The following is a 20675-nucleotide window of genomic DNA, read 5'->3' as shown; positions in this document are numbered from 1 at the left end:
GTCTTAGTTCTCTTTCCATCCAGTGTACCTGCCTCCCCACCTTCTGATACCACCAATTGTTCTCACAGACGCAGAACATTAGAATTGTCTTTCATATGTATATGCAAAATTCAATTTCTGTTGTATCAGATTGTGTGGCCACCCACCAATTTTTGGCCTGTAAACAAAGCACATGAAAAAGGACTGCACACATACATTGGGTTTTAAATAAGCAAGCCCTATGAATTGTAGTTCACAAACTGAATATGAATGGGCAATATGATGTGACTATAAAAGAAGGCAACTGGAGTTTTAGACTGCCTCAGTAAAAACATTTCTGTATCACCAGTAATAAAATAGTTTTAGTTTATTCTGCAGCACTCAGACCCCACCATGAGTACTGTGCATAATCCAGGGTGCCACACTTTAAGAAAATTCACAGAATACGTGCCCAGAAAGGCAGCAAGGATGAGGAAAAGTCTGGAAGTGAAGTCATACAAGGAGAGACTGAAGGAACTGGGGGTGTCACAGAGAAGGAGGTCAACATGCAGCAACAGTCAGTATATACTGCTGCTTTGGGTGAACAATTTACTCTTGCCCTTAGAAACTGTGTCAAAAATACATAAAAATATTAGCAAATGGGTACTATCCCTACTGTTTTTTATAGGAAGGTCTTGCTTTTTGCAAACGCTGATTTCTCTCTCAGCATATCCTTTGACTTACCTATTTTTATGTTGCATCAGAAAAGTCTGGGTTGATTATGTAATTTCTTTCAACTGCTGAATTTCCTTCCATGACTTAGAAATTATAAATTGGGATGTTTGATACACATGAAAAGGCTTTTGCATCAAACTCCAATTCTTGCTAAAAGGGCTATTAGTATGCTGTGCAATTTAATGTTTCATATGCTACAATTTCTTTTATATTTTAATGTATTCTGCTATTATTTTGTAGCCAGTCTACATGTGCATCACATATGTTTAAAATCTACAGCAACAGTTTCTGAGCTTCCTGGTTATCTTTTTCTAATCTGTGAAGAAGCATGGTACATTTCCTAAAAGCTTTTTCCCCTTCTTTCCAATTATGATTTGGGATGCTTTTAGAAATTCTTCTCTGTTGCAAGGCTGAAATAAAATGTTGATTAAAAAACATTTTTTTCCTTTATTTCTTAAATGTCTGGTGATTCCAAGATCTTAAGAACAAAGTATTTCTAGAAAGAACACCTTTAAATTGTATCAGTAATAATTAGGGGTGCTTCATTTTGACAAAGCGTTTATCAAATCATCCCACCAAAGCAGATCTGAGAGCTGAAACAGAGACTTAAGTTTGAAACAGTGAATTAAATTGGGTGGCTACAAGATACTTCTGAGGTTCTTACAGACTATATTTGCTTTTGAATAAAATTTCTGTATCTCTTCCCATTAGAAAGAAACCTCAAAGCAGAATATATAATTTGCAGCTTCACTTCCGTTTATTGAGAATGTAGGGGGTGGGAGTTGAATGTGTGATTGGCTCTCTGACACTGACAAAGAGTTTTATCACCTAATTCAAATCTGTATCAGAGTTATTTTGAGGTAGCAAGGCTAACATTTTCTCTCTTTTTTTTGGTCTTCATTCACTTACTTGGCTCTCAATTTCTTTAAACTACCCAGTTTATAAGGCATACTTTTTTTTTTCTTTCTTGAGTGAATGGAATATGAGACTTCTGTGCTGCTCCTGCTGGAGTTCAGTTCAGCTCTCAGCATTCCATAGGTGTCCATTCCTAACACAATGATGCCAAAATGAGGAAAAGTGCTTTGTGACATCACAATGCAATTTCCGCCCTTTGGAACTTATGTCAACTCTGTGAGGGACAGCATTTGCATCACAATATCATGATATGCATCTCATCACTTGCACCACCTTGCGTTCTCCACACTCACTTTTTCAGCATTCTCAGTATGAGTTTGACTCGTGAGTCCAGTAAGCACATCTGAGTATTTTTTTTAATTGTGCATAATTGGGGATGTTTTAAATTTCTCCGCCAGGGGTGTATGAGTGCTGAGCTAATACAGGCACTAATACTTCTTTTGTAAACTTGGTCAGAGTTCTTACACTGCAGTTCTATGCATGATTAATTCTGCTACTTTTAATGGCACTTATTCGGTTGGATAAAGTTTGTTTATAAGATTTGTATAGCTGCCCATCTTAGAGCACAATTCTTGGTGGCTCACAACCAAAATACAACTACAAAAACCCTAAAACCATAAAAACCGTAAAAACAGAAACCAAAAACCCAGCACCTCAATTGTCCTCCCAGGATGCCCCAACAATCAGCCCATCACTCCACCCCAGTGCCTGCGTGGAGAGCAAGGACTTTATGGCCTTCCGGAAGGCTATAAGGGTGGGGTCCATTCTAGTTTGCACTCATATGCTCTCTGTTCCTCTATTAATTGTATATAAGAATCTAAAACTAGTGCCTGGAGGCTGTGAGGGTCTGGATGGGGAACAATAGGCTCCAGCTGAACCCTGGCAAGACAGAGTGGCTGTGGGTTAATGGCTCCTCTGTATCCAGGACGTTGTCACTGTTGGCGCTGGATGGGGTAGCACTGCCCCAGACAGACCCAGTGCATAATTTGGGGGTCCTCCTGGACTCACGGCTCCTGCTCGAAGAGCAGGTGGCAGCCGCGGCCAGGAGGGCTTTTGCACAGCTTCGGGTTGTGCACCAGTTACGCCCTTTCCTGGATCAGGATGCCCTTCGAATGCTCACTCATGCCCTTGTTATCTCCCAGATAGACTACTGCAATGCGCTCTACATGGGGCTACCCTTGAAGAGTATCCGGAAGCTTCAGCTGGTCCAGAATGCAGCCGTGCAAGCGATTTTTGGGGTCCGAAGAAGGACCCATATAACACCTTTGCTCCGTGAGCTGCATTGGGTACCAGTTTGCTTTCAGGTCCAATTCAAGGTGTTGGTTATCACCTTTAAAGTCCTACATGGCATGGGGCCAGGCTACCTGAGGGACCGCCTCGCCCCCACGATGTCAACCCATCCCACCCGCTCTCACAGAGAGGGCGTGCTCTGGACCCCCTCAGCAAAAGAACTCCGATTAGCGGGGTCCAGAAGGCAGGCCTTCTCTGCTGTAGCCCCCGCCCTTTGGAACATCTTGCCCCCAGAGGTGAGATAGGCCCCCTCACTCCCAGCCTTTCGGAGGGATTTGAAGACTTGGCTCTGCCATCTGGCCTGGGGTGGGGAGGGAGGTTGTCAGAAATGGGGTTGGCTAGCCCCTTAGTGGCCTGGTATGGCCTCCATCAGCCTCTTGGATTTTTTTATCTTTTTTCTATCTGTGTAAGTGTGGTTCTTTTTATAACTTTTAATTATGTATTTATGAGTCCCCCATTGTGGGGAGATGGGCAGGGACAAGTCTACTAAATAAATAAATAAATAAATAAATAAATAAATAAATAAATATTTTAGACGTGTGCACAAATCATTAAAACCTGTTTTAGTACTTCAAATAGTGGGTTACTTAAGTTCTGTTCTTTAGATTTGGATTTTTTTTCCCCCCTGGAAATTGTTGTGACTTTCCTGTAAACTATATAATGAGGAAAACAATGAATGGCTATAGCTTTTCAAAAAAAAAAATTAGATAACTGGATACAATATGCAGGCTTATAGGTTCACCCCTTCTGATTGGAATTAAGCCTTATAAGATGAGGAGAGTGTCATTTATTTGGGCACTGAGATAAGGCAGATTTTGGGTTACCTCCTGGCACTGATTCAGAGGTTGCTGTGCTGCTAACTGCTTAACAATATTTACTCTTGACTTGTATTTGGTTTCTAAAACTGAAACCTGTAATTATAGGGGGAAAACCAATTGCAAAGTTACCCTTTAGGAGACACTTTATTTAATTCTTGCTTCTTTCAAACAGCCATAATATTTCTATTGTTCATCCACAGAATGAATAAGGTATTTTGCCTTTCTAATCCTATTACCATCATTTTTTTAAAAAAATAAACATTGGTTTTGATTGTCATTAACAGATCTCTACCTCCATGGCAGTACCTTGGCTATTCAATGCAGGTACAATAGGTAAAGATAACTTTAAATTGTCTCACTCATGGGTTGGACAGAAGATGGTAGCAATGTCGTGAGAATAAGGCAGATATATAGATATACATATATAGATATATATTGCAAAGGCATGTTTGTAGAAGTGGGAAAGGCTTTTAGTCTCAGAAATCCATAAAATGTGCCAGGTCAGAGGACTGTGGCCATATATGTATACATATGTATATATTTATACATTCATTCACACACCCACTCATCTCTATTCCTCATTGACCTCCTGCAGCGATGTTCAGAAGACTGAAGAAGCTTCCAATTATTGCTGATTGTTCATTTTCTCTTCTGAGAAAATTAGGTACTTTGAACAGGTTCATTCCTCTTCTCTTCCACCCCATAATTGTACCCAAGATCACTGATTTCCTGCTGCTCACTGAAGTGTGAAACAATTTATATATCACAACCAATATGTTTATCAGCTAGTTTGTGAGAAAGGCAGAGGAATTCTCCATAGATCACAAATCAGACTTTCAGAAGCCAAGGGTTACAAGTGTCCTAGTCACTTTAGCTTAAGAACACTCTGAGAAAGTCATGGAAAAGGAATAACAAGCATTGTTGTCATCCAGCCATTAATATTCTGATGCATATTGCCTCTGAACCCAGGAGTTCAATGAATCATGAATTTGCCTACTGTTTTCTTAACATAATCTATACTAGATGCCACTGCCATAACTTAAGGCAGTGAGTTCCATTTTTAAGAATTTACATATTGCCCCTAATGTGTGTGATAAACCGTACTGATGTTCTCTTCCTTATTCTTGTTCTGCCAAGAAGATTCTGAGCTTTTTCAGCTGTGTATAAAAAAACTGATTGTAAGGCAGAGAGCTTTCATCTCTCCGCTCATGAAAGGCTCATTGTGTTCTTATTCTTGGGGAAAAGTCTCATGATCTCTTTGAAACCAACATGATTCTGATAATAATAGCAGCATACAGTGTAACAAGTATTTTTCATTTAAATCCTTAAAACATCATCTAGTACAAGATGATATAACTGTACAAATCTTCCTTATTATTATTTTTATTATTATTAGATTTTTATCCTGCCCTTTAAATATATTTTTGGTTAACTCAAGACAGCGAACATACCTAATACTCCTGCCTCCTATTTCCACACAACAACAACTCAGTGAGGTAAGTTGGACTGGCAGAGAGTGATTGGCCCAAAATCACCCAGCCAGCTTCCATACCTAAGGCAAGCCTAGAACTCACAATCTCCTGGTTTCTAGGTCAGCATCTTAACCACTACACCAAACTGGCTCTCATATGAAGATGGAAAGAAGTAAACTTGGATATCATCTGCCTACAGATGGCATTCAGCTCCACATGATGCTCACTTCATGCATTTTCATACAGATGTGAAACAGCAAGGTCAGAATTGAACCTTATGGTTCCATAATCCTCCAAAGTACCATCTGGAATATGCCACTGAGGTAGGAACCACAACAAAGCCCCAATCCTCAATTCCCTATGTCCAAAAAGATACCATGATCAGTGGTATGAAAACAATTGAAAGATCAAGGAGCACAAGCTGGGACATCATGATTTCTTGACAGAATCACACATTAGGGTGACCAGTGCTTTCTCTGTGCCATGCCCTGGCTTGAAATGTATCCAGAAAATCAGATTTATCCAAAAGAATGGAGTTGTATACCTACCAACTGCTCAATAACCTTGAACAGGAATGGAAGTTTCAAAACTGACTTATACTTACTAATAAGAGAAGGATCTAATAACAGTTTCTTCAACAGGAGGAGAACCACTGGTTCCTTCAAGGCTGATATTATTACCCCCTGGTTAAGACACGCACAACTAATCAAATGTAATACCTCACTCAGTTAATCATTCCTGGCCTGTTTCAGCCAAAAGGAAATGGAGAAATAGGATACAGTATGTGGTGGCCTGAACTCCTCTGAGCATCTTGTCCCATCCTCAAGATGAAAAGGAATAAAACAGTCCAATAAAACTGGACAAGCAGAGTGCTGGCTATCTTCCAACTATTTCAACTAATTGTGTTGTTAGATGTAAGCAATTTTTTAAATCTATCATCCACCTATCTATCCTGTGCGGTTTGTCACCATGGGCTCCAGAAAGCCTTCAACAACCCTTTTTGGTTGTGCCAACCTCATATACCACATACCATCTAGAGCAGCTCCCGGAGATGATTTTCAGCAGATGTGATGGTGGTGGAGAAAACATTTTTCTCCTCCCTAACACAGAATATTCTTTACAGCAAGTTCCAAGCTGTGCTTGGTCATATTTCCTTTTGGATTTCCACCACCAGTACTATAGCCATCTGCTTGCTTGCTTCATCATCTTCTGTTATGAGTTCAGCAAGTGGCAGAGAACCCTCAGGAGCCACTCAATCAATACCGTGGGACAGCTGATCCTTCTAGTCTGCCACCAAGGCCCTGACCAGGAGATTTAGTGCATCAGCAAATCTCCCCACTAACAAAAACTGGAATTTCACAGGATCTAGATGCCACATAGAGCCATCCATTGCCTCCTGATATGATTACTGTTACAGAACCATGTAAAGGCTTCCTTTACATTTACATATGATGAAAAAGCAGTGCCTTCGGGCATTACTTGCTACCTTTTGTTGAAAACTGATCACTTCAGGGTAGGTTAGATTATATTTTTCCTATCTAGATTTGTCACTATTTTATGTTTAGTAATACAATCCTGTACATATTCAAGCACTATTGAATTGAACCATTTCAGTCCTTAGGCTTCATAAGATTGCAGCTTAAGTCCACTAAAGCAGCTTTCTTCAAAAATTGTGTTGCTGAGAATTGTGAGAGTTGTAATCCCAACACATTTTTAGGATTGGAGGAGACTTTGCTATACCATCTTTTTATAGCTTAATTTCTCAACATGAACTAATCCTAAACTTGCATTGATTGCTCAGGCACATGAAGAACAAAACTACTTAACTACAAATACTGAAATCACTGAAGTGACATGATTATTTATTCTATTCATTTCTCTTTTGATGAACAAGAGTTAGAGCAAGCAAAACACATACAGAGCCTTTCTCCCTAAAAATAGGAGGCAAGGGAAACTAATTCAGGGACATGATTATGGATGAAGAATGTTTAAACTTTCATATGAGTCATATTCCCAGAAAAGAGCAAACCAGCTACTATTTGCCAGATATCATGCACATTCCCTAATGGGTTCGTATATAACTAGGGACTTTTAAAAATCTAAAGACTGCTAGAAAGAAATTAAGAATGCAGAACGCAAAGGTCTCCATGAGGGAGGGGGTGTCAAAAAGATCAAGATGGCAGCCACAACCACATGATTGAAGCCTTACTCCTCCAAGGATTCAGTTATGTGGGAATGGCTTCCATCCTGATTTGTTTTTACCCCCTCTGCCAGACACCCCTGTGAGAATGTTAACATGTTAAAATTAACTCAATTATACAAATACAACTAGCCCCCCTCCCCACAATTAGAAGAATGTATACATTGTACCACAGTCCTGATGTGAATCAGACATAAAGAAAAGAGAGCCAAGTCTTAGGTTTGTACTTAGCCATAAAACAGAATTACTTCTTTTGCCAGTGATACTGTAGTTCAATGTTTCTCAACCTTGACAATTTTAAGATGTGTGGGCTTGAACTCCCAGAATTAAAGTCCACACATCTTAAAGTTGTCAAGGTTGAGAAACACTGATGTAGTTACTCCAAGCTAGAATATCTGATATAATAATAACTCATATCTAACTTAGGCTTAGAAAGACTAGATGTCTTTCTGAACTTATCTCAAAGATCCACTATTATCCTACTATACAAACTAGTTGTTCTAATGACTAATTATATTTTATGATATTATTTGGCAGACCAACCGTCTTTTCTAAAGCAATTGTTTCCAAGTCTTACAACTTGCTAGAAATGGATACCATGCCAGTAATATACTGAACTTAATTCCAAACAGGAACTTTAATTTGCCATCTTTTCTGTCTTCTTTCTGCCTTGCTATTCATTGTCTGCACATCATGAGGAACTCATTTAGCCTTGGTGTGTAAACTTCAATTTTACCAAATGAGTATTTGAGATCTAGAGCATTGCAGAAGTCCATAAAGAATTTTCTATACTTAGAATTGTCCTTTTTATAGGTCTAGCTTTACAAAACCACTCAATGCTCCCCACACCCACTCATGCACAACCATATACACATTTTCTTAATTGCCTATTAATAAAAAGTTATGTTTATAACAAGGTCAAGAACTGAAATTATGTTTAAAAAAGCTAAGGTAAATCATGCCTCAAATACATTTTGTCTTTGAAAGAAAACATATGCCTCAAATCCTCGAGCATGGAGAAAATAACATGTGGCCAATGGAGGAAGATTTACTTTTCTCCCTTGCTAATGTCTGTTCCAAATCGTTACCCCCTGAAGCTGCTTTTGCCAGCAAGCAGCTTCCATTGGAGTCCAGATACATGTGTTTGTGCACAATGCATAGTATGGCCCTTATCTGGACATCTTATTGTTTGTTCAGCAAGACTCTTCTTGATGCCAAAAACAACGAAATAGGCCTGTTCTCAGCTTGCCATATTACAGCCAACAAGATGATTGATTACACTGTCACTGGATAATGCCATTAAAAAAAAAAAAGTCTTCTCTTAAAGGTGTTAATCTTTATTATATAGCAGCAAGTTTCATTCCACAATTAGCATGGTCAGTGTTGTCTCTGGTGTCTTGGTTCTCTGTTCTAGTGCTCTCTACTGCCCCGCTCCAATTTTGGGGGATTTGGAATTCAGTCATAACAATGAGTATTGCTGGAACTCTGAAGGACTCTCTGTGTCTTGAATGGTTTTAGCATTTCTGTATCAGAACCTTACCATTATCAGTTCAACCTTGCATAATTGGCATTTCAATTAAATCCCCCAATAGTTTTGAATCTGTGTATGGGAGACTTTTAACAGCAGTCCATTACTCACTCACACACACACACACATGCATACACACAAATCCTCCCCTTTTTTTCCTATGACATATAGATAATTTTGTGCAATTTGCATCCTTTTATAGCTTAAAAAGTAAGAGACGGTAAGAATCTGGCTTCCTCAGAGGTATTTCAGGCCTGAATTATCAGTTTTATTTATAGGGAAGGTACATAAAAACTGGGAGTTGAGTATTTTATTGCAATCAGCTGTTTCCAGTTGTGCTGGAATTACAGCTCCCAAAATGCTACCCTGCATTGGTATTAGGATAGCACCAGGTTGGGGAAGGCTGGTTCGGTGGAACCAGCAAAGAACCTGGCACTCAGACACATCAGCCATAAATAGATACATAGAGATGAACCACATTTATACGCCATTCAAAAGAGACAATAAAAAAGCTAAGGAGGAAACAAAAAGACCAGAACACATCCTCTCCAGCAGCCAACACACAGATAAGCAAGGATTAACACCAGACAAACAATCAAGCAGAAAACAATACCCCAACCAAGGAACTACCAAAGAGAAAACCACGCCTCCACCAACACTGACAGGGCAAGCTACTGTATATAAACAGGGAGCAAACCCCACACTTGCTCACAGGGATGATGTTACCTAGTCAGGTAATGAAATGTCTGCAAGCAAACAACCAGACTTAGAGAGCACCAAAGACTCCACAGCAAAGAAATTTCCATTTAAAATCCATTTGACCATTCAGCTGAGTGACTGGATAGTGTAAATATTCCAGCTGTACATGCATGCTATTGTCTGATCTGTGCGTATGGGACCACTATCCCCTGAGATTGATGTTTAAAACTAATGTACAGTTGAAAGCAGGTTGTGATGCATTGATTCCATAGGAGGTTGATACTCCCCCTTCAAACAAGGAAAAAAGAGGCTGCAGAAGCCAGGAATCCAGCACAGCAGCCAGGAGAAAATGGCAAGAGAGTCACAATGCCCAGTAACCAGCCAGGGGTTGGGACACATCTGTAACAGACTTAGCCAATACCAGGGGGCAGATAGCAGCTCATGATTGCATTATCCGGAGGTGTCCATGGGGGAGGGAGGCAAATGAGAAAAATAGCATCACACTCTTGCAACATAAGCTCCACCCTTTTGAACATGCATTGTGATGTTGCACGCAGTACAAAAGTCATGGAGCTGACAGCATGACGCTACTGTCACCATTTTGACAAAAGCATCAGACAATGCAGATGCCTCTGGCGTTATCTTTAGGCTCATCACTGAGGCATTACCAATTGTCCACGTGGCCAGATTTGTGTTGGGAGAAGAGATAATTTCCTAGATTGCCATTGCAGCCTAACTTCTAGGACTGATTAGTTTGATGTTTTCTTCTCTGCCCTCCCTCCAAATTCCAGCTGTGGCAATGTGTTCAACCCCAGTGAAAAAGGACCCATGAAGATGGTGATTGCTACTGGAGGGAAAGTATAATTACTGTCCCCGGTAGCTTTGGGCAAAGGTATCTTCTGCTGTGTGCAGAGAGGAGGAATTAAACTCTCCAGAGTGCTATGGCCCCTACCCTCAACCCAGGATTGAGGATCCCATGACTATTAGAAATATTGTTTGGCAGTTTTTATATTAGCATACATGGCGCTACATAAAAGACTTAGGCCAGGGTCTCTCAACCTTAGCCACTTGAAGATGGGTGGACTTCAACTCCCAGAATTCCCCAGCCAGCTTGCTGGCTGGGGAACTCTGGGAGTTGAAGTCCACCCATCTTCAAGTGGCTAAGGTTGAGAAACCCTGCTTAGACTAACGCACCTAATATTTAAACCCGGGCTCTTTGAAGCAGAAGACCCGATAAAAATCTCTGAGTAGGTTCAATTTGCGTTAGGGAGCTGCGGGGAATAAGCCACCTGGCTGGAGAAGATGAGGCGTCCCAGCTCTGCCGCAACCCGGCCCCTCGCGCTTGCCCCGCGGCCGACCGACTAATCCGAGGCCTCTGGAGCCCGTCACGAGTCAGCGGCAAGGCCGGCTCCGCCTCCACCCCGCGGCGGCAGCAGCAGTATTCCAGAGCCATTGCCAGCCAGACGCGCTTCGGCTGGGAGCTGCGGCTGTCCTCGCGTGAACTCGGCTCGTTGGCTGCCGCAGAGGGAACCGGGGGCGCGCAAGGCTAAGGGAGAGAAGGAGCGAGCGAGCGAGGCAAAGAGGCAGATTGATAAACGCCCCCTCCCTCCTTGGAGGTACATAGAGAAAGAGATGCTACAAGCCTTTCCTTCCCTCCCTCCCCCCCCATTGGCAAGTGGGGAGGAGGGAGGGAGCCCTAAATAATCATTCCGCAGGGAGAAAGACAGGCAGCCGGGAGAGGTAAGATCCGAGGGAAGCAAAGGAACTAAGGGGAGGTAACAAACAGATACTGGGGGGGGGGGGGGGGGGCTCGTAAGCAGAGGCGTCAAGGAGGCGCACTCAGGCGGCCCGATCCCACGCAGCATTACTTAGAAGGCCTCAATCAGATGCATTCCTCAGTAAGTAAATGCAGAGGATTGCAACCTCGCTCTCTCCTTCACTTGGGTGTGTATGGGGAGGGTAGAACTGCAGAAGCCTTGGAGAGGTCTGCGGGCCTGGTGATCGGGGGCCCGGGTTTAAGGGAGCGGAGAAGACATTTAGAAAGCGAGCAAGGGCAGGTCTGGGTCGAGAGAGATGCTAGCCCCAGCCCCCTCCGTGAAACGCTTTCTTCCTCTTTTAATTAGGATCTCAGCCAGTCTGCTACTGAACTGAAAGTGAATAGAAACCCGATTTAAAGAAGTAACACCTCCCCCCCCCCAAAAAAAAAAGCAAAGCCCCAGCAATGCAAACGAGCGTGTAGATGTCTTTGCTTCTCCTCCGGGGGAAGTGGAGGCGGAGGGGGTGGTGCGTCCGCTTTGTTCCCAGTGAAAACGAGCCTGTTTCGAGAAATGAGTGCCCTCTGGTCATCTTGCGTCAGTCGGGAGCAACCCGCATCCCCTTGGCCGAAGGTGTAATTATTACCTAATCTAACAAGCTTATCCCCGAAGAGCCACGAAGGGGAGGGAGGACTGAACAGGCGGGAGCGACGGAAGGGGCGGGATGGCAGGCGTCAAGCGCGCTGTGCCCTCGGTTGCCCTTTCCGCAAAAGTCGTTGCTGTTCCTATTAATACGATTGCATCAGTGCAATGGCGCTCTCGACGAGCGCTTAGCAGAGGAAGGCAGGACCGGGAAGAAGAGGGAAGGCCCCGAAGAGGTGACTGCGGGCGGGTTTCTTTCCGAACGCCGGTCTTCTCTTTCTCCTGTCACGCGTTTCCCTTTCGCTACGTTGTGGCTTGTCCTGCCTCGGCTGCCTTTCGCTTATTTCGTTCGCTTCAACCTCCACCTGCTTAACTGTAAACAGACAAACTGCAAGTCATGCCAGCCGGTTCCAAGATCCTCCACAGTAGCTCGACTTCCAGTGCTATCCCGGCTTATCTTTGAGCGCTCGCGTCGTGCTAAGCGCTGTATAACCAGACGAAGTGACGTAATCGCAGGAGTAACCTAGAACGGAGGACCACACCAGGGATGTTGGGGAGGGCAACGTCCGACAATGAAGAGCGGGCGTGGGGAGAATCAGGAGCTGATGGGTATTTCTAACCATTTATACAGCGCTTTCCCGAATCTAACATTTCATAGTGGGGAAACAATCAGAGTTGGATGGGATGATAAGGGATCACGGGGAACAAGCCTGCAAGTTAATTTTGCTCATAAGCAAATGCCCTGTTTGAAGGAGTCTTACTCGCGAGTAAGTGGCATAGTGTCATTTTGGGGGTGTAAAGTGGTCAGATAACCTAGGCCTAGCAGGATCTGGGCTGCAACTCTTTGGATGACCACTGGGAGTGGCAAAGAGTTAGAAGGTTTTTTCCTTGTATTTTTGCCATCACCTAGTGGTCCTCCTGATTCTTACAACCCAGATACAGTGGACCTAGTTCAGCAGTGATTTGAATCATCAGGTGGGACCTTATTTGCTTGCCAGTTTTTCCATTAATTAACATTCATGGAATGTTAATATCCCCTCTGCAGAGCCTCAGCGTTTGCGCGCGCACATGCACACAGGCTCAGTAGTTGCAATGGAAGTGAAAAGATTTGAAAATCACAGCTCTAACACTTCCCAATCAAGCTCAATGGGAGGCACTTCCCAATCAAGCTCAATGGGAAGGCACAAAGGTCTTTCTGCAGCTGAAAAATTAAAGAAATGTATTAGGTATAATAAAGAGGAGTGTGAGAAAGGTCAGGCAAGATCTGGCCAAAGATGAATGCCTCCCTTACCTAGAGTGATATGTGTTACTCTAATTTTTGGCAGTAGCATTAAGCAGAATCTATCCTTCCCAACTGCTATAGAATATGTGGCAATATTAATGAGCAGTGGGCTGGGTGCAAGAATGTTAGTGCCTAGGATTGCAATGAGTGTCAGCCCCACTAATCCAGTGCATTCCAGTTGGCAGTTGGGTTTAAATAGATATATATATATATATATTTTAAGGACTAAGCCTCAATAAACACTCAACAGGAATTTATAATCCTAAATTAAGTTATAGGGAGTAAATCCTATTCCTGGTCTTGAACAGTCTATTCAAAAGCCCCATTGAGTGTAATGAGCCTTCTCCCATTGCTAAATAAACAGAGCCAGAACATCATATATTAACCCACCACAGTATTTTTAACCAGCCATATATTCACCCACCCACCACTCCAATTTCACAGAACGTGTTCCTAGCTACTTGATCATTGCTTCTGGTTCCTGAGACCACCCGGCCCATAGGTGAGGGAGAACAGGTCCCCTTCTGATGGGTAATGCTTGCTTGCTTGCTTGCAAGAAGCTAGTCAATAATACAGAGTCCCCCATTAGGGGGAGATGGGCGGAGGTAAATTTAATAAATAAATAAATAAGCAAGCAAGCAAGCCAGAGAAATAATGCAGACTGTCAGGGGGCCTGAAGTCAACGCAACACTAATCCAGCGCCCGAGTTGCTCCGCCGGGAAAGAAAAATTGACTCAGCGGTGTTGCAGCCTTGGACCGCCCCTGGTTGCAAAGCGGGAGAGAGGAGGCAGGGCGAGCGCGTACGTAGCTCTGCCTGGGATTGTAAGGACTTTATCCTCAGATGACTCCGTTGCCGCCTCCGCCTCATTTCCGCCGCTCTTATGTCTCGCTCTTCTCCCAGGGCGCTCGCGGACAGGATTTTAAACTCCAGTTGAGTGATTATTGAACGATCGTGTTCGGAGGAGATAAGATGGGGGATTTTTTCCCTGAATCATCGCAAACCCGTCTTGCCTCCAATTTCCTTTCAACCCCCACACCCAGCCTCGCTCATATCTTTCCCCAAAGCCTCAGTCCCAAGCTGATCGAGAAGCCAGGTGCCTCGACTTTTAGCACTCCGGGAGAGGAACCGACAGCTCTTTTTTGTTCAGACGTACACGGATTTAGACACACACAAAGCTTGTTCAAGTCGGTTCAGGACAGGCGGGCACACACGATCCACTGTTCATTTCAGGATGAAATGTATGAAATATTGATATATTCTGCCTTGACAGTGGGGGGAAAAAGGAGGTCCAGGGTGGCTTACAACAGTGACACCTTTATAGAATCGGAGTAACGCACTTAGTGAGATTCAAGCCACGTGATACTTCAGTCGGAGAGATGTATAGAACTGTTTACCTGGAAGTGAGATTCACTGAAATCAAAGGGGCTCACATCGGGTAGATCGCATCGGACAGCTTCCGACGGGGGATTTTTCGGTCGAGGGTGCCCGATTCTTCAGTGTGGTTTTCAATTTTGTCATAATATCGTGGCCCTCTGACTCAGGCTCAGCTCACACTTTTACCCGTTACCTGGGGCAGCTCAGCAAGCCCCATTAAGACCAATGGGTATTACTTCTGAGTAGACATGAACAGGCTTGCAGCGGGAAACTGATCTTTAATAATAATAATAAAAAAAACTAGCACACAGCGCGGTCTTGTGTTGTTGGCACAGTTCTCTCCCCCCAGGTCATTAATACTTAAGACTAAGTAGCTGCAGCCTTACTCCCAAGAAGGAACGTTTAGGATCGCACCCTTATTTTGGGTTGGCAAACACCGATTTATTTGGGGGAAGGGGGGAGGGTTGCGTTGGGCTCAGTGCGGCTCTCGGAGAGCAGGGTGCAGATGAACTGGGCGCCCTGCCGGGAACGAGAGCGCGTGGGGGCGAGGAGGTCTCTTTAAAAGCTCCGCGATCCGAGAGTTCAAGCGCCTCTTTTGGGCTCCAAGGTGGCTTAACCTCCCAGTTCTCTCCCAGGGGAACCGCTTCAAGCCAGGCTGAGACAGCTTAGCCCGGAAAATCAGAAGCCCATCCCGGAAGAAGGCAAAGGGCGAACCGGCTCCGTGCTGTTGCCACGAAAACCGCAGGGAGGGACATACCTGGGAAGAGTCACCAGGAGTCGAGCTCGACTTTGCTTTACATCCGGCCAACTCTGTGTGCCTTTTTATAACCATACCAGTGCAGTTATTCAACTGGATACTTACCATCCCTACCCCAGTTCCTAATCGTTTCCTTTATTTCACCTTCCCTCTTTCTAAGACTTCTGAAGGGAGAGAAAGGTTGGACGTCCTCTTGACATAGTACCCCGCCCCCCCCCCCCCGGCTCAAGGAAAATGTTTGCACCGCCCCGAAAGGCTTTGGTGTGTGTCTGACATTACAGTGAGTTCGCTTCCCGAGCTCGGTTTTGACGGACGATGCGGTTAACCGGGCAGAAGGGTCGGAGTTGGTTGATTTAGCTTCTTCCTCCTTCCCGGGAAATTTCCCGAAAGCTCGGGGCTCAGCGGAAAAAGCCGAGCGGTGGGTTTGTGAGACTTAGTCTGTCGGGGGGGGGGGCGGTAAGGAGTAACCGGGAGACGGGAGCTGCTGCTGCTGCTGCTGCTGCTGCTGCTGCTGAAATCAGTTTATGCCAACTTAAAAACTGGGAATGAAGTATATTATAGCATCAGATTTCGTGGGCTTCAGCCCGCTTCGTCGGATAAAAGTTCAGCTTGCCGGGTGTCACTCGCGAGGCCGTCCTTCAGAACTCTTCCGCAGACGAGATTTTGTTTCGGAAGGGAGAGAGAAGGAGAAGGAATTAGTTTTACACCGTGGTCCAGATCTGCTCCTCTGTTGTTATTTCTGCCTGCAGAATAGCTCTGCCCTAGCTGGGAGACTCGCTATCCTCCCTGACACAAACATGTCCAATAAACGGCATCGAAGGGCTGGCTTCAACTGCCAACAGGGGAGCCGAGGAAATCGCGGGGAAGCTGACCCTCCCCGCATTTACTTCGCAGCTGAGGGCAAAGCAAGGGCACGGTGTGGGTCTAGAAGGCTTCGACCCTGGAACTGCAATCCTACACACGACGACATGAATTACATTCAGAGAAACTTACGTCTGAGGACAGGTGGATAGGATAGCTAAACCATCTGTTTCTTATTGTTGATTTTTAGACAAACTACTGTATTGGGGAGAGGAAGCTAGGTTAGCTTGATGCAGCAAAACAAAAGACTATCGGGTATGTTAAAGACAAATATACGGTTCACTCTGGTCCACTTTTACCAGAAATAAAGCCTGTTAAGTTTAATTCCCAACGAAGCCTGCTGTGTATAGTCTTATGCGTATTTACAGCGGAACTACCCCCTGAGTAAGAGTGCGCGAGATTTTAACTGTAGGGTAGTAAACCCTTTTGAAATAATAGCAGCGGGCGACACAATACGTCTGTTAGGGTTTAATTTGTGTCGCCGCGATACTTTTCTAAAATCTGAAATCAGGATGACTCATTACAGAATAAATGTATTTTGCCACTGTCCGGCTGGCGGAAGGGGTGGCCTCAGCGAGGCCATTTTTCTCCTGTGCGCGCCCCATCTCTCGAAGGCGGCTGCCATTCGGCATCCGATTAACCCCCGCACGACCGCGGGGGGCGGGTGTCTGGTGCGGAATAACTCCGATTTAACCGTGTCCCTCGATCAGGAGAGACGGGAGGGGGGAGAGAGAGGGAGAAAGGACGAGAGATTCTGCGCGTGGTTTTTTTTTTTTTCGGCGCTTGCCCCAACCTCTTCTCCAGCCCCGCATCCTTCCTTCTTTGTTCCATCAATTTATTCCTTTACTGGCTTTTTCCCCCAGCCTGTCTTGTTACAGGCGCTTTTCACCCATCCCGGCAACCAGTGGTCAAGACGATGGATTAGCGCGGGATATGCGGGTCGGGTGGGGACGAAAGCTGAATCCATTCCGGATCTGTGGCGGTCGGATCCAGAGCATACCTGGCGTAGTACTGTGTTGTGCCTGGGACTGGCAACCAAATCGATTGCCCGGCATTTCCCGCAAATATCGGCAGACAGGCCTTCACCCCCACAAAATCTTACAAATCTTACAGTGTTGATACGATCGGAGAAAAAACAAGGAAAGAATCCGGCGAAAGGAAGAGGGGGGCAAAGTTAGGCAAAGATACTGTAAAAACAAAACTACCTCATTCGGGTAGTTTTCTAGGGATGATACAGAAATTGTTCGCTCCCGCCTTCTTCCAGGGTGTTTTTTCGTCTAGCCTACTCCCTTGAGATTTCCTCGTGGTCTCCCATTAGGCAGGAATAGAAGCTAGCCAATGCATTTCCATGGGTCACCAAATGTCTACCTCCTAGGAATTAGAAGATCAAACTGATTGGTTGGAGGGGAGGAGGAAGAGTCAGATATAGGAGAAATAAGTCCCTAAATGTAGCCTCTTGCTCTCCTATCTAAACGATTTATGTGGCAAAGTTTGGGAGAGGGGAAGTAAAATAGCAACCGGTTTTCTAGAAAATTTGAGTTATCAAATAATAAGGATGAAAAGGGATAAAGGGCTGGAATTTGATAGTCCTGCTAAAAACAGACGGAACGCCCAATTAGCATAACACTTTCCTCCGTTGTTCGTGACATCCTCCTTAAAAGTTTAAAATTGAACCCAGTGCTGCCAGGTGCGACCATGAAAGTCAGATGGGGACGGGGGCACGGTGGAAGCGAAACTGCATACGCCTTTCCCCTACAGCTGTCTGGAGGGAAAACATGCCCCATTTCTGTAGCTCTTTACAATACCGCGTTCCGTTTAATTAAAAAATAGCAACAACGAAGTTAGATCGCAGAAAAATTCAACACTGAGTTAAGAAAGGAATCTGGTCAAAGGGCCCCGATCCTCACATTGCAGTGGGTATCTGGCCAGGTGGGTGTTTCGTGTGAATCCGCCGCTTTCTCTAGCTTTTCAGGAGGGAAATACTGCAGAGCTCCAGTAAGCAGCAGCTGTGAGGGAAGCCCGTCGGCTAATTGGCAAAACAAACCAGCACGGGCCGGGCGGGGGAACGTGATCGCGGCGCTGCATAGCGCCCAGCTGGTAATGAGCAGCAGCCCCGACAGGACCGGTCCGTAGTAGCGTCTCGCTCCTTTCCTTCTCATCTACCCGCCGCATCCAGTTATTTATAGAAGGATCGAAAAGGGAAAAAACCACCACTTGCTATGAGAATGTTCAAAATCAGGACGCAGAACGTCCGGTGACTCTTTCCATTCGAATCAGAGCGCGATGCTTAACTAGCCCGACAAATAGACCAAGCAGGTGTGAGTGCAGTCGAGCGCCGGCGGGTCCTGGAACTCGTGAGTTTGATCCCGAGGGCTCGCAGAAGCGTTTTCCGCCTTTTGTAATCGTCTCATACAGCCTTCGACGGTCCGTCCAACTTTTAAAGGAAAGCCATTACGCTGCCAATCTTGCTGTCTTAAAAGGGTTTTGTGTTGCTTTAATAACTTTGTATTTTACATTTCATTGCTTTTGTTTGCTTTTTGGCCTTCTGAATTGCCTTGAGGAGCCTTTCTTCAGAAGGTATCGTACAAATAATAGGAATTAGGAATCATAACCACCACCAGCTCGGTAGGATTTTCATTTGTGTACATTTGTTTTAGATTACCCTATGGCTTTGTATGTTTATTCAGGAGTAAAATTAAGCAAATGCAATGGGATTCATTCCCCCCCCCCACACACACACACGTGTTACTGCTTTATTATGTTGATTCCAACCTTAAGAGAGATTTTCATTGCAAATGTTTGGATCTATTTTAAATAATAATGTTGCCATTTCCACCTGGATGATTCCCATCAAAATCAAATGGGCTATTTCAGAACAGGAGCCATATTGAATTATTGCGGAATATGAAAATGAGTTTGAGGCACTTATCATATGTTTCCCTTGGTACATCATAATCCAATGAAATGAACCCAATAGCACATTCCAATTTGTTAAAAGAAAGCCCCGCAGAATTCCATGAAATTTATTTATTCAGATTAAATATATGGCATTCCTATTGCAATCTTTGAAAGCCTCAGCTACAGTAATGGTTGGATTCTGTTTTTCAGTTGTTTGGAGTTCAGCTGTGTGTTGCACCTGACAATATGTGAGATAGGTTGGACAGAGTAAGTTGCCCCCAAATTATCCAGTCTGTACCTGGCTTTTCAGAGAATTTCACCCTGGGTCTTTCCTATCCCAAACTAGTACATTGGATGCTTCAAACTTCACATTGTTTAAAACAAAAATGGGAAGACTTCATGCTTAAAGGAATATATTTGTTTTGCATTATAGGGCCATTTATTACAGCAACAGAAGCTGGGGGGCGGGGCGGGGGGGCAGGGAGGAGAGAAAGAGGGAGGAAATTATTTCCAAAACTGAATGGAGCACATAATTCAACCAGATAAAACTTTATTCCTGATTATCCCCAACTTTAATTTAGGAAATAATGTATTTTGTTGCTATTATGTTAGGTAGTCTACTATAAAAAATCAAGAGAGGTCTGAATAGATTCAGATTTGCCTCCTGTTCATAAAACCTATGGACATTTGCCATAAACAAAGATATTTTTTTTCATTTGCTGTTGATTAATATTTAATTGCCATTTGCCCATTTTAAAGCTCTCACTGACTAAGAAATATGCTTCATTTAATAAAATATATTAACGTCACTTTCCTTCCATGATTATCATCGTTCATCTGTATGTGAATACCAAGTACTTTAACTTTAGTGTAACTTTTTTCAATGTTAAAGTTAGTTCACTTTCACTTTCTATTTCGCATGTGTGGACATTCACAAGAACCAATGTCTGCATCAAAAGACATTCAGATACCCCTACTTTAAATTTTATTTTTGCTCAAATTAAAATGCTTGGTTGGCTTTCCCTAATTAAGAGCTCATACATATTTGCTATATATATATGTAAGTCTGAAAGGGCCTGGGTCCAGTGTACATAAGAAACTACCAATCAATCAAGATGATGTTCTCCTAAGATCAATGGTGAATCCCCTCTATGTCAGTTAGGAAGGCTACAGGAAATCTGCCCATAAATTTGGCATTCAATACTTTTGTACCAGAAACAGGATAAAGCCTGAGTTTGTGAAATGTTGTAAGACTTCCATCCACACAACTTCCATTTGCTTTTGGTGGTGTGGGATAAAATAGAATTATTTTTTAAAAATTTCCAAAATCCATGAATGATTACAGTACTTCTTTATCAGTTTGACAGTTCCAGGTAGTGCCTGAAATCCCAAAATCTGAAGGATTTCCTCTCTGTTCAGATACTTATCTGAAACTTCAGCAAAGATCCCCTTTTAAAAAAATATTTGCTACCAGAGCCATTTTAGAAAAAT

General features: G+C 43.8%; 1 long non-coding RNA gene across 3 annotated transcripts in view; it reads left to right on the top strand.

Moving 5' to 3' along the window:
* The first annotated feature begins 10990 nt into the window (after positions 1-10990).
* Positions 10991-20675, top strand: part of LOC148214701 (uncharacterized) — a 152855-nt gene continuing 143170 nt past the window's right edge. For 2 of the 3 annotated variants that reach the window (XR_015797685.1, XR_015797687.1), the window contains exon 1: positions 10997-11355. This is a non-coding gene — a long non-coding RNA (uncharacterized LOC148214701). Of the gene's footprint in view, positions 11356-20675 lie in introns of all 3 variants that reach the window. The other variant, XR_015797686.1, reaches the window with a different exon arrangement.

Source organism: Python bivittatus, unplaced genomic scaffold (genome assembly GCF_059951505.1).
Source record: "Python bivittatus isolate LINGU-HERP-01145 unplaced genomic scaffold, Pbiv_v1 ctg000580_np1212, whole genome shotgun sequence".
Classification (NCBI taxonomy): domain Eukaryota; kingdom Metazoa; phylum Chordata; class Lepidosauria; order Squamata; family Pythonidae; genus Python; species Python bivittatus.
Note: the sequence above shows the minus strand (reverse complement) of the source record. Positions and strands in the feature narration are given on the sequence as shown.